This window comes from Pseudophryne corroboree, chromosome 10 (assembly GCF_028390025.1).
Source record: "Pseudophryne corroboree isolate aPseCor3 chromosome 10, aPseCor3.hap2, whole genome shotgun sequence".
In the NCBI taxonomy this organism is placed as follows: domain Eukaryota; kingdom Metazoa; phylum Chordata; class Amphibia; order Anura; family Myobatrachidae; genus Pseudophryne; species Pseudophryne corroboree.
In genome coordinates this window covers 169,403,065-169,416,811 of record NC_086453.1, presented here as the reverse complement: position 1 = coordinate 169,416,811, position 13,747 = coordinate 169,403,065, and the positions used below count along the sequence as shown (strand labels likewise).

General features: G+C 41.6%; 1 protein-coding gene and 1 long non-coding RNA gene across 9 annotated transcripts in view; both read right to left on the bottom strand.

Moving 5' to 3' along the window:
- KAZN (kazrin, periplakin interacting protein) overlaps window positions 1-13,747 on the bottom strand; it is an 847,756-nt gene that overhangs the window by 665,002 nt on the left and 169,007 nt on the right. The window lies entirely within an intron of this gene.
- Window positions 7,832-8,203, bottom strand: LOC134965122 (uncharacterized). The gene is made up of 3 exons (XR_010188331.1): window positions 8,132-8,203; window positions 7,964-8,041; window positions 7,832-7,878 (listed from the first exon to the last, which is right to left on the bottom strand). It is a non-coding gene; the product is annotated as an uncharacterized LOC134965122 (long non-coding RNA).

Genomic DNA, 13,747 nt, shown 5'->3' with positions numbered 1-13,747 from the left:
CTATATGTCATAAACATGATCCAGGGTAAACATCATATACTTGCAGCATGTCACTGTCAGTGTGGGGAGCTGTGCTCTGAATCTTCTTTGCTGGAGCATTTCAGCATGTCCCAACAGCTGTTGTTTCAGGTCTCCTTCCTCAGGGTTTTGCCAGGTTGGCTATGTGCAAAGGTGTGCTGGTTCTTCCCTGCAAGCTCTAGGAAGTGAATTGTTTGGATTCTGACATATCAATTATAGCTGTCCCTGCACACATAGTGAACTTTCTTGAAAGATTCATGTGTACGATCTTTTTGGAAATATATATATATATATATATATATATATATATATATATATATATATATATATATATATATATATATATATATATATACATACACACACACAGGTTGAGTATCCCATATCCAAATATTCCGAAATACGGAATATTCCGAAATACGGACTATTTTGAGTGAGAGCGAGATAGTGAAACCTTTGTTTTTTGATGGCTCAATGTACACAAACTTTGTTTAATACACAAAGTTATTAAAAATATTGTATTAAATGACCTTCAGGCTGTGTGTATAAGGTGTATATGAAACATAAATGAATTGCGTGAATGCAGACACACTTTGTTTAATGCACAAAATTATAAAAAATATTGGCTAAAATGACCTTCAGGCTGTGTGTATAATGTGTATATGAAACATAAATGCATTCTGTGCTTAGACTTAGGTCCCATCACCATGATATCTCATTATGGGATGCAATTATTCCAAAATACGAAAAAATCCGATATCCAAAATACCTCTGGTCCCAAGCATTTTGGATAAGAGATACTGTACCTGTATATATATTTTACATTATGCACACACATTATAGTTGTGTTTTATAAACAGTATATCACTGTTTGCTGTTCTGTTGTATGGATTCTTCTTTTGTACTGGGCCTTTTAATTGAGATCAATGTGATGATGTACAGTATCAGGATATTGTAGCCTTTGATATTATGTATTCCTGGAGTGTGGAGTTATACATTGCTTTAGATAAAAGTACAAAAAAGATTTATGACAGATTACTCTGTTCAAACTTCCAGGCGCTGGTAAATTTAGTAATGTCAATACACAATGAATTTTAAAGGTGGCTGCTAAAACAGCCATTTGCAACCTGCAGTTGGTGAAAAAGAAAAAAAAAAGCCTGGTGGATGCTTTTTTTAAAATGAAAACATACAGGTTGAGTATACATATCCAAATATACGGAATTATTTGAGTGAGATAGTGAAACCTTTGTTTTCTGATGGCTCAATGTACACAAATTTTGTTTAATACACAAAGTAAAAAAAAAATAATTGTATTATAAGACCTTCAGTCTGTGTGCATATTGTGTATATGAAACACAAATGAATTGTGTGAATGTACACAAACTTTGTTTAATGCAAAAAGTTATTAAAAATATTGGCTAAAATGACCTTCAGGCTTTTTGTATACTGTGTATAAAGAAACATTAATGCATTATGTGCTTAGACTTGGGTCCCATCGCCATGATATCTCATTATGGTATGCAGTTATTCCAAAATACGGAACAATACGATATATAAAATACTTCTGGTTCCAAGCATTTTGGATAAGGGATACTCAACCTGTATACAGAAAGGAATTCACTGTGCTGGTTTTCAGTATATTAACAATCTACAGTAGGTGACGTCTGCTTCTCATTAATGGCACATAACAGATATTTATAAAGATCATATGATTTTAATTAAAAATCGTCACAATGAGCAATTATACGAGCATATATAATAAAATGGTATACATAAGTTTCTCATCTTGGCCAAGCTGCAACAATTACAACACAAAGTAACAGTTTAAAAACACACAACAATGTAGCTTATATATTGATAGTGCCGAACAGGTATATATCCTTGATAAAAGTTAAACTTTACAGCAGAGGTTCCCAAATGCGGTCCTCAAGGCACCCCAATGGTCCAGGTTTTAAATGTATCCATGCTTGTCCACAGGTGACTTAATTAGCACCTCAGTCAATTTGATTTAACCATCTGTGATGAGCTAATGGATATACCTAAATCCTGGACTGTTCGGGTGCCTTGAGGACCGAGTTTGAGAACCTCCACTCTACGGCAAGGTCTCTTATGCGGTGGTATGTTTAATGCTGGAGTCCCAGCAAAGCCTTTAGTAATACTGATACCTTAGAAAAAAATGAAAAAGTAAAAATAATGGAGATATTACCATTTTCACTGAAACATTGTAACCAGCTCCAGCAGATACCATTGGTTAATGTAGCTATTTGTTTAAGTGCGGTATAGTCAGTCAATTCTCCAGCCGTTGGGACAGTCCAGTAATGCTGCAGGGCTGCATCAATGAATCACCCCACTCAGGACGCTGATCTCTGATGGCGCTCTGGGTGCAGTAGTGAGCCATCCGTTTAAACTCTCAGTACGCCGTCTCTGGCGGATCCCGTTGAACTACTGTAGGGGGTCACGGATCAAGTCTTTATTAATAGTCGGTATGCACCGTGTGATAAGATCAATAAATCACCCCGCTCAGGACGCTGGTCTCGGATGGCGATCTGTGTGCAGTAATGAGCCGTCCATTTAGACTCCGAGTATGCTGTCTCTGGCGCATGTGTGGCTGGTCCCGTTGAACTGCTGTAGGGGATCACGAATCAGGTCTCTGCTGGTTTCGTTCTCTTACTGGGAACATTTTCAAGTTCTTGAAAAAGTTCCCAGTAAGTGAGGAACGAAACGCGTTGATCTTACTACACAGAGCATACCAATTACCAGCAGAGTCCTGATCCATGATCCCCTACATCGGTTCAACGGGACCAGCCACAAATCTGCCAGAGACAGCATACTCAGAGTCTAAACGGATGGCTCATTAAGCACACAGTGCGCCATCTAAGATCAGCTTCCTGAGTGGAGTGGTCCCCTACAGTGGCTCAACGGGACCCGCCACACGTCCGCCAGAGTCAGCGTACTCACAGTTTAAACGGGAGGCTCATTACTGCACATAGAGTGCCATCCGAAATCAACCCCCCCGAGCGGGGTGACTAATTGATCCAGCTGGTGCTACTGACCTGCATCTTTACGGGACTTTGCAACTGTCCCAACAGCTAGAGAATTGACGGACTATACTGCACTTAAGCAAAATGCTATGTTACCAATGGTATCTGTTGGAGCTAGTTATAATGTTTCAACCAAAAGGGTAATATCTCCATTATTTTTACTTTTTCTACAGCATCGATATTACTAAAGTCTTTGCTGGGAAGCCAGTATTAAACATACCACCGCATAAGAGACCTTGCCGTAGAGTTAAACTTTTATCAAGGATGTATACCTAGTGTTCATTCTAGCACCCTGCACCTTTCAAATCCTGTGCAGTCCCTCTTTCCTGCCTGGGGGGTCGCTCTCTGCTCTGGTGCTTCTCAGCACACACAGGTGTGTATCACAGCACTGATTAACAGATCAGAGTGTGCTGAGAAGCATCACAGCAGAGAGAGAAACCCCAGGAAGGAAAGAGGAACGACACGGATTTTGAAAGATGTTGGGTGCCAAAATGAACACTATATACCTGTTCGGCACTCTCAATATATAAGCTACATTGTTGTGTGTTTTTAATCAGTTACATTGTGTTGTAATTGTTGCAGCTTGGCCAAGCTGAGAAACTTATGTATACCATTTTATTTTATATGCTCGTATAATTGCTCATTGTGACAATTTTTGTATTAAAATCATATGATCTTTATAAAAATAAGAATTTACTTACCGATAATTCTATTTCTCGTAGTCCGTAGTGGATGCTGGGACTTCCGTAAGGACCATGGGGAATAGCGGCTCCGCAGGAGACTGGGCACAAAAGTAAAAGCTTTAGACTAGCTGGTGTGCACTGGCTCCTCCCCCTATGACCCTCCTCCAAGCCTCAGTTAGGATACTGTGCCCGGACGAGCGTACATAATAAGGAAGGATTTTGAATCCCGGGTAAGACTCATACCAGCCACACCAATCACACCGTACAACCTGTGATCTGAACCCAGTTAACAGTATGATAAACGTAGGAGCCTCTGAAAAGATGGCTCACAACAATAAACAACCCGATATTTTTGTAACAATAACTATATACAAGTATTGCAGACAATCCGCACTTGGGATGGGCGCCCAGCATCCACTACGGACTACGAGAAATAGAATTATCGGTAAGTAAATTCTTATTTTCTCTGACGTCCTAGTGGATGCTGGGACTTCCGTAAGGACCATGGGGATTATTCCAAAGCTCCCAAACGGGCGGGAGAGTGCGGATGACTCTGCAGCACCGAATGAGAGAACTCAAGGTCCTCCTCAGCCAGGGTATCAAATTTGTAGAATTTAGCAAACGTGTTTGCCCCTGACCAAGTAGCTGCTCGGCAAAGTTGTAAAGCCGAGACCCCTCGGGCAGCCACCCAAGATGAGCCCACCTTCCTTGTGGAATGGGCTTTAACAGATTTTGGCTGTGGCAGGCCTGCCACAGAATGTGCAAGCTGAATTGTATTACAAATCCAACGAGCAATCGTCTGCTTAGAAGCAGGAGCACCCAGCTTGTTGGGTGCATACAGTATAAACAGCGAGTCAGATTTTCTGACTCCAGCCGTCCTGGAAACATATATTTTCAGGGCCCTGACTACGTCCAGCAACTTGGAGTCCTCCAAGTCCCTAGTAGCCGCAGGTACCACAATAGGTTGGTTCATGTGAAACGCTGAAACCACCTTAGGGAGAAATTGAGGATGATTCCTCAATTCCGCCCTATCCGAATGAAATATCAGGTAAGGGCTTTTATAGGATAAAGCCGCCAATTCTGATACGCGCCTGGCTGAAGCCAGGGCTAACAGCATTACCACTTTCCATGTGAGATATTTTAAATCCACTGTGGCAAGTGGTTCGAACCAATGTGATTTTAGGAATCCCAAAACCACATTGAGATCCCAGGGTGCCACTGGAGGCACAAAGGGAGGCTGTATATGCAGTACCCCCTTTACAAAAGTCTGACACACTCACTACCGCTATCTTCTGGCTCTATTAGGGGTTGGTGGCATGCTGCGGGATTGAGCGGTCGCCTCGGGGGCTAACGATCAACACCCTCAGGAGCTCAGTGTCCTATCAACGGAGATAGTGGCCATTAACCTCTGAGGGTTGGACACTACCCCCCCCCCTCCTAAGTCCCAAGAAACAGTGAGGCTTTTGCCAGCAGCCTCCCTATGCCTATTAGTCTTAAAAAAAAAAAAAGAAGCTCTAGGAGCTCCCCTAGCTTTGACCGGCTCCTCCGGGCACATTTTCTAAACTGAGTCTGGTAGGAGGGGCATAGAGGCAGACTGCACTTGGATGGCCCGATTTGACCGTTGTAGACGGCTCTTAGTTCCAAGATGTTGAGGGGCAGGCCGGCTTCCAGGCTTGACCACCGTCCTTGGAAGGATACTCCTTGAGTGACTGGTCCCCAGCCCTGGAGGCTCGCATCCTTCTAGGAGGTGAGGCAATAGGAGCCACCAGAGGAGAGTAATCCTTGCCCTTGGCGACAGATGAATTCTCTGATGCATGTGGAGGTGAGATCCCGACCACTTGTCCAGGGGATCCAGTTGGAAGGGCCGAGCATGGAACCTCCCGTACTGGAGAGCCTCATAGGAGGCTACCATCTTTCCCAATAGGCAAATGCATTGATGAACCGATACCCGGGGTGGCTTCAAGACATCCCGGACCATGGATTGGGTCACAAACGTCTTGTCCCGCAGAAGAAACACCCGCTGCGGAGGACTTTGGGGTACCTGAAGCAGGTTTTTATTCCTGTGTGGGGGGTAAGCGCTGGCCCAGGATAATACCGCGCTCCCTCCCCATTGCCGCCATCTTCACACCGGCCCCCCACCTGCTAGGGGGGTCCATGACTAACTCACCACTCTCTTCAACTGTGTAAGGGGTCGGCGGCATGCTGCTGGGGCGAGCAGTTCCCCTGTGGCTGAGACCGTTCAGACCCCTCAGGAGCTCAGTGTCCAGTCAGCGAAGTCAGTGGCTCAAACCCCGCAGGGCGGACACTGCTCCCTTCCTTGGTCCCATGCTGCAGGCAGGCTGTTGCCAACAGCCTCCTGTAAAAAAAAAAAACAACTCTTACATTAAACTTTACTAGAAAAGCTCAGAAGAGCTCCCCTAGCTGTGACCGGCTCCTCCGGGCACATTTTCTAAACTGAGTCTGGTAGGAGGGGCATAGAGGAAGGAGCCAGTCCACACTCTCAAACTCTTAAAAGTGCCAATGGCTCCTGGTGGACCCACCTATACCCCATGGTACTAATGTGGACCCCAGCATCCTCTAGGATGTAAGAGAAAATGGTTTAATTTGCCACTATTTAATATCTGGAGACAGTTTTGTCATCCACACAGTGGAATGAGATTTTATATTTGACACAGGGTTACGTGTACTACCTGTTTCATTGTCTATTTAGTCAATTGTTGGGACTCAGCTATGTCAGCAAGACTGACAGGACGGCAGGTCACTGTTCAGCCATTAGTTCAGCAACTGAATCTGGACAGGGTGACCAGCCTTTGGCATGGCACTTTGCCCATGCCACTCAGAGTTTGGTAGCCCTGAGATACATGGTGATTGATCATACTACCCTGTCTTTTAGGGGTGGGGATAGCTCTCAAACTACTTCAATGCAAGTCCAGATGGATTTCTAGACTTGGTATTTTAGCACTCAAAAGCCTTTAACTATTATTTAGGTTGGTGATCTTTTATGTAGTATTAAGTATATATATATATATATATATATATATATATATATATACACACAGGTTGAGTCTCCCTTATCCAAAATGCTTGGGACCAGAGGTATTTTGGATATGGGATTTTTCCGTGTTTTGGAATAATTGCATACCATAATGAGATATCATGGTGATGGGACCTAAATCTAAGCACAGAATGCATTTATGTTACATATACACCTTATACACACAGCCTGATAGTAATTTTAGCCAATATTTTTTATAACTTTGTGCATTAAACAGTGTGTGTACATTCACACAATACATTTATGTTCCATATACACCTTATACACACAACCTGAAGGTCATTTAATACAATATTTTAATAAGTTTGTGTATTAAACAAAGTTTGTGTACATTGAGCCATCAGAAAACAAAGGATTCACTATCTCACTTTCACTCAAAAAAGTCCGTATTTCGGAATATTCCGTATTTTGGAATATTTGGATATGGGACACTCAACCTGTATATATAATACTGGAATTCCACCAAAGTGGAAGGGGCACTCACAAAAATAAAAAAGACATACATAAAGTCATATCTCATAAAATAGTTCCATAGTTTAATTGTTGGATCATCTGTTGCACCAACTCGCCCTTGATCGACGTTTCGACCCTATATCTGGGTCTTTTTCAAGATAGGCAGATTCGGTGAAGGTTCAGAAAATTCACAGATGTAAGTATTACAACATCAATAGAGATCTAGAAAAGATATGAACATAAAAACACACTCAGTGCCTCACAGGCCCCATTGTTGCAAAATAAATACTTCTTTACTAGCCAAAGCACACTCATAGTGCACTCATCCAATACACCTAAAGCCCGGTGGGTAAATACAAACATACTTCAGTGGCCACCCATGTGGGGTCAACAGACTAAAGGGCTTACATAAACCAATCTTTTTGGGAGATGTCCAAATAACACCTGTCCAATCAACAGGTGGGCGACCCAAATGCATCTAAAATCAATATACAAAATATCAGGGGTATAGGGAAAGAAACAGCGCTAGGTTCAACTAACAGAAAAATAATACACAAGTAATCACATACTCTGGTAGCCGTGCCTCCACATTTATCAACTTGTTACTTCTTAATATGATCGGCTCTCCCTATAAACAAAAGGGGAGCAAAGCCATTGACTATACAAATATGCAATAGAGCAGTACACAGATATCACAACCTCTAACTACTCACTATGTCCAGGTGATCTTTCCAATATACATCTGTATCCAAGCATTCTATTTAATGGTTTCCAATAATTCAGACAGATCACTAGGGTATAAAACAATACATATTTCCTGTCAACAACCTGGAGTGTAACCTTTAAACAATAGTGATAAACACAGAAGTGCAAATACTCACATGGCCGATATCATGCTGTCACAATGCACATGGCTCCACAAACACCGTCTCAGCACCAGGGGTTATAACCCCGGGCACCCGGAAGTAGAAACAACATCACTTCCTGTTCACTGTGCATACCAGACAATCAATATCTGCATAACACATATATATAAGAATCCAAACAATCCACTTCCTGGAACTTGCACGGATGAACAAACACACCTTTGCACAAAGCCAAACACTTATTTAATCATCCTGTTAGAAGCATAAACTATATTCATGCTGCTATATGTCATAAACATGATCCAGGGTAAACATCATATACTTGCAGCATGTCACTGTCAGTGTGGGGAGCTGTGCTCTGAATCTTCTTTGCTGGAGCATTTCAGCATGTCCCAACAGCTGTTGTTTCAGGTCTCCTTCCTCAGGGTTTTGCCAGGTTGGCTATGTGCAAAGGTGTGCTGGTTCTTCCCTGCAAGCTCTAGGAAGTGAATTGTTTGGATTCTGACATATCAATTATAGCTGTCCCTGCACACATAGTGAACTTTCTTGAAAGATTCATGTGTACGATCTTTTTGGAAATATATATATATATATATATATATATATATATACACACACAGGTTGAGTATCCCATATCCAAATATTCCGAAATACGGAATATTCCGGAATACGGACTTTTTTGAGTGAGAGCGAGATAGTGAAACCTTTGTTTTTTGATGGCTCAATGTACACAAACTTTGTTTAATACACAAAGTTATTAAAAATATTGTATTAAATGACCTTCAGGCTGTGTGTATAAGGTGTATATGAAACATAAATGAATTGCGTGAATGCAGACACACTTTGTTTAATGCACAAAATTATAAAAAATATTGGCTAAAATGACCTTCAGGCTGTGTGTATAATGTGTATATGAAACATAAATGCATTCTGTGCTTAGACTTAGGTCCCATCACCATGATATCTCATTATGGGATGCAATTATTCCAAAATACGAAAAAATCCGATATCCAAAATACCTCTGGTCCCAAGCATTTTGGATAAGAGATACTGTACCTGTATATATATTTTACATTATGCACACACATTATAGTTGTACTCTGTGTACGTGTTTTATAAACAGTATATCACTGTTTGCTGTTCTGTTGTATGGATTCTTCTTTTGTACTGGGCCTTTTAATTGAGATCAATGTGATGATGTACAGTATCAGGATATTGTAGCCTTTGATATTATGTATTCCTGGAGTGTGGAGTTATACATTGCTTTAGATAAAAGTACAAAAAAGATTAATGACAGATTACTCTGTTCAAACTTCCAGGCGCTGGTAAATTTAGTAATGTCAATACACAATGAATTTTAAAGGTGGCTGCTAAAACAGCCATTTGCAACCTGCAGTTGGTGAAAAAGAAAAAAAAAAGCCTGGTGGATGCTTTTTTTAAAATGAAAACATACAGGTTGAGTATACATATCCAAATATACGGAATTATTTGAGTGAGATAGTGAAACCTTTGTTTTCTGATGGCTCAATGTACACAAATTTTGTTTAATACACAAAGTAAAAAAAAATAATTGTATTATAAGACCTTCAGTCTGTGTGCATATTGTGTATATGAAACACAAATGAATTGTGTGAATGTACACACACTTTGTTTAATGCAAAAAGTTATTAAAAATATTGGCTAAAATGACCTTCAGGCTTTTTGTATACTGTGTATATGAAACATTAATGCATTATGTGCTTAGACTTGGGTCCCATCGCCATGATATCTCATTATGGTATGCAGTTATTCCAAAATACGGAAAAATACGATATATAAAATACTTCTGGTTCCAAGCATTTTGGATAAGGGATACTCAACCTGTATACAGAAAGGAATTCACTGTGCTGGTTTTCAGTATACAGGTTGAGTATCCCATATCCAAATATTCCGAAATACGGAATATTCCGAAATACGGAATTTTTTGAGTGAGAGTGAGAGAGTGAAACCTTTGTTTTTTGATGACTCAATGTACACAAACTTTGTTTAATACATAAAGTTATTAAAAATATTGCATTTAATGACCTTCAGGCTGTGTATATAAGGTGTATATGAAACATAAATGAATTGTGTGAATGTAGACACACTTTGTTTAATGCACAAAGTTATAAAAAATATTGGCTAAAATTACCTTCAGGCTTTGTATATATGGTGTATATGTAACATAAATGCATTCTGTGCTTAGATTTAGGTCCCATCACTATGATATCTCATTATGGTATGCAATTATTCCAAAATACGGAAAAATCCCATATCCAAAATACTTCTGGTCCCAAGCATTTTGTATATGGGATACTCAACCTGTATTAACAATCTACAGTAGGTGACGTCTGCTTCTCATTAATGGCACATAACAGATATTTATAAAGATCATATGATTTTAATTAAAAATTGTCACAATGAGCAATTATACGAGCATATATAATAAAATGGTATACATAAGTTTCTCATCTTGGCCAAGCTGCAACAATTACAACACAAAGTAACAGTTTAAAAACACACAACAATGTAGCTTATATATTGATAGTGCCGAACAGGTATATATCCTTGATAAAAGTTAAACTTTACAGCAGAGGTTCCCAAATGCGGTCCTCAAGGCACCCCAATGGTCCAGGTTTTAAATGTATCCATGCTTGTCCACAGGTGACTTAATTAGCACCTCAGTCAATTTGATTTAACCATCTGTGATGAGCTAATGGATATACCTAAATCCTGGACTGTTCGGGTGCCTTGAGGACCGAGTTTGAGAACCTCCACTCTACGGCAAGGTCTCTTATGCGGTGGTATGTTTAATGCTGGAGTCCCAGCAAAGCCTTTAGTAATACTGATACCTTAGAAAAAAATGAAAAAGTAAAAATAATGGAGATATTACCATTTTCACTGAAACATTGTAACCAGCTCCAGCAGATACCATTGGTTAATGTAGCTATTTGTTTAAGTGCGGTATAGTCAGTCAATTCTCCAGCCGTTGGGACAGTCCAGTAATGCTGCAGGGCTGCATCAATGAATCACCCCACTCAGGACGCTGATCTCTGATGGCGCTCTGGGTGCAGTAGTGAGCCATCCGTTTAAACTCTCAGTACGCCGTCTCTGGCGGATCCCGTTGAACTACTGTAGGGGGTCACGGATCAAGTCTTTATTAATAGTCGGTATGCACCGTGTGATAAGATCAATAAATCACCCCGCTCAGGACGCTGGTCTCGGATGGCGATCTGTGTGCAGTAATGAGCCGTCCATTTAGACTCCGAGTATGCTGTCTCTGGCGCATGTGTGGCTGGTCCCGTTGAACTGCTGTAGGGGATCACGAATCAGGTCTCTGCTGGTTTCGTTCTCTTACTGGGAACATTTTCAAGTTCTTGAAAAAGTTCCCAGTAAGTGAGGAACGAAACGCGTTGATCTTACTACACAGAGCATACCAATTACCAGCAGAGTCCTGATCCATGATCCCCTACATCGGTTCAACGGGACCAGCCACAAATCTGCCAGAGACAGCATACTCAGAGTCTAAACGGATGGCTCATTAAGCACACAGTGCGCCATCTAAGATCAGCTTCCTGAGAGGAGTGGTCCCCTACAGTGGCTCAACGGGACCCGCCACACGTCCGCCAGAGTCAGCGTACTCACAGTTTAAACGGGAGGCTCATTACTGCACATAGAGTGCCATCCGAAATCAACCCCCCCGAGCGGGGTGACTAATTGATCCAGCTGGTGCTACTGACCTGCATCTTTACGAGACTTTGCAACTGTCCCAACAGCTAGAGAATTGACGGACTATACTGCACTTAAGCAAAATGCTATGTTACCAATGGTATCTGTTGGAGCTAGTTATAATGTTTCAACCAAAAGGGTAATATCTCCATTATTTTTACTTTTTCTACAGCATCGATATTACTAAAGTCTTTGCTGGGAAGCCAGTATTAAACATACCACCGCATAAGAGACCTTGCCGTAGAGTTAAACTTTTATCAAGGATGTATACCTAGTGTTCATTCTAGCACCCTGCACCTTTCAAATCCTGTGCAGTCCCTCTTTCCTGCCTGGGGTGTCGCTCTCTGCTCTGGTGCTTCTCAGCACACACAGGTGTGTATCACAGCACTGATTAACAGATCAGAGTGTGCTGAGAAGCATCACAGCAGAGAGAGAAACCCCAGGAAGGAAAGAGGAACGACACGGATTTTGAAAGATGTTGGGTGCCAAAATGAACACTATATACCTGTTCGGCACTCTCAATATATAAGCTACATTGTTGTGTGTTTTTAATCAGTTACATTGTGTTGTAATTGTTGCAGCTTGGCCAAGCTGAGAAACTTATGTATACCATTTTATTTTATATGCTCGTATAATTGCTCATTGTGACAATTTTTGTATTAAAATCATATGATCTTTATAAAAATAAGAATTTACTTACCGATAATTCTATTTCTCGTAGTCCGTAGTGGATGCTGGGACTTCCGTAAGGACCATGGGGAATAGCGGCTCCGCAGGAGACTGGGCACAAAAGTAAAAGCTTTAGACTAGCTGGTGTGCACTGGCTCCTCCCCCTATGACCCTCCTCCAAGCCTCAGTTAGGATACTGTGCCCGGACGAGCGTACATAATAAGGAAGGATTTTGAATCCCGGGTAAGACTCATACCAGCCACACCAATCACACCGTACAACCTGTGATCTGAACCCAGTTAACAGTATGATAAACGTAGGAGCCTCTGAAAAGATGGCTCACAACAATAAACAACCCGATATTTTTGTAACAATAACTATATACAAGTATTGCAGACAATCCGCACTTGGGATGGGCGCCCAGCATCCACTACGGACTACGAGAAATAGAATTATCGGTAAGTAAATTCTTATTTTCTCTGACGTCCTAGTGGATGCTGGGACTTCCGTAAGGACCATGGGGATTATACCAAAGCTCCCAAACGGGCGGGAGAGTGCGGATGACTCTGCAGCACCGAATGAGAGAACTCAAGGTCCTCCTCAGCCAGGGTATCAAATTTGTAGAATTTAGCAAACGTGTTTGCCCCTGACCAAGTAGCTGCTCGGCAAAGTTGTAAAGCCGAGACCCCTCGGGCAGCCACCCAAGATGAGCCCACCTTCCTTGTGGAATGGGCTTTAACAGATTTTGGCTGTGGCAGGCCTGCCACAGAATGTGCAAGCTGAATTGTATTACAAATCCAACGAGCAATCGTCTGCTTAGAAGCAGGAGCACCCAGCTTGTTGGGTGCATACAGTATAAACAGCGAGTCAGATTTTCTGACTCCAGCCGTCCTGGAAACATATATTTTCAGGGCCCTGACTACGTCCAGCAACTTGGAGTCCTCCAAGTCCCTAGTAGCCGCAGGTACCACAATAGGTTGGTTCATGTGAAACGCTGAAACCACCTTAGGGAGAAATTGAGGATGATTCCTCAATTCCGCCCTATCCGAATGAAATATCAGGTAAGGGCTTTTATAGGATAAAGCCGCCAATTCTGATACGCGCCTGGCTGAAGCCAGGGCTAACAGCATTACCACTTTCCATGTGAGATATTTTAAATCCACTGTGGCAAGTGGTTCGAACCAATGTGATTTTAGGAATCCCAAAACCACATTG